The following is a 1,034-nucleotide window of genomic DNA, read 5'->3' as shown; positions in this document are numbered from 1 at the left end:
GAAAAAAAGCAAACCTAAAGCATTTAATGCAGTATATTTGCAAAAGAGGTCTAAGAAAAGCTGCCTTTGCTGTCATGGTCAAGAGAGGAGGAGGAATGGCTGCTGCTAGTGCTGGGGTCCAAAGAGGGACACGCTGGAGCTGGGCCGCTGAGACTGAGTGAGGTACAGATGTGCCACCCGCAGATGCCGCAGCCTCTTGGGGCCCACATGGACCCTCTGCCTGAGTGTGTAATGAGGCAGGGAGACTCAAACCCAGCAGCTATGCCACATGCAGTGGAAGATATTCAAAGAGATGACAGGTGCATGTCTCAGCATAACAGATTTCTCCTGGACTATAAAGACAATGAACCTGATGTACTGTTTGTGGGGGACTCTGTGGTGCAGTTGATGGCACCAATATGAAATACGGCGAGAGCTTTTTTTCCCCACTTCATGCACGGAATTTTGGAATTGGAGGAGATGCAACAAGACTTGTTTTGTGCAGACTAAAAGGATGGAGAACTGGAGAATATTAAACCTAAGGTCATTGTTGTCTGGGAAGGAACAAACAAGCATGAAAACATGGCAGAAGAAGCAGCAGATGGAATTGAGGCCATCATACAACTTATCAACACAAGGTAGCAGCAGACCAAAGTCTTTGTACTGGGTTTGTTTCCTTGAGGTGAGAAGCCCCACCCTTTGAGGTGAAAGAATGCCAAGGTGAACCAACTCCTTACGGTTTCCCTGCTGAGCTTGCCAGTGTTCAGCACTGGATACAGATGAGGGCTTCGTGCATGCAGACAGCACCCTCTCCCGCCACCACATGTTTGATTTTCTGCATCTCACAGGGGGGTTTAGACAACGTTCTGCAAACCCCTGCATGAACTCATCATGCAATTGTTGGAGGAAACACCTGTGGTGAAACAAACCACCATTGCCTGACTGGCTCCCATCAGTGTTAAGAGCAGCCAGGCTTCCTCAGATTGGTTATATGGCTGGTACTACAGAATCCTTCTCTTAAGGCACTTTGCATTGTATCGAATGTTCCTGGATGT

The 1,034-nt window shown here is 47.9% G+C and overlaps 1 pseudogene; it reads left to right on the top strand.

The window, feature by feature from the left end:
* The first annotated feature begins 231 nt into the window (after positions 1–231).
* Positions 232–621, top strand: LOC123852774 (platelet-activating factor acetylhydrolase IB subunit alpha2-like; annotated as a pseudogene).
* The last annotated feature ends 413 nt before the right edge of the window (positions 622–1,034 follow it).

Source organism: Mirounga angustirostris, unplaced genomic scaffold (genome assembly GCF_029215605.1).
Source record: "Mirounga angustirostris isolate CCGP_5_RB_7025 unplaced genomic scaffold, mMirAng1.0.hap1 SCAF_7, whole genome shotgun sequence".
Lineage (NCBI taxonomy): Eukaryota > Metazoa > Chordata > Mammalia > Carnivora > Phocidae > Mirounga > Mirounga angustirostris.
This window is presented reverse-complemented; position numbering and strand designations above follow the sequence as displayed.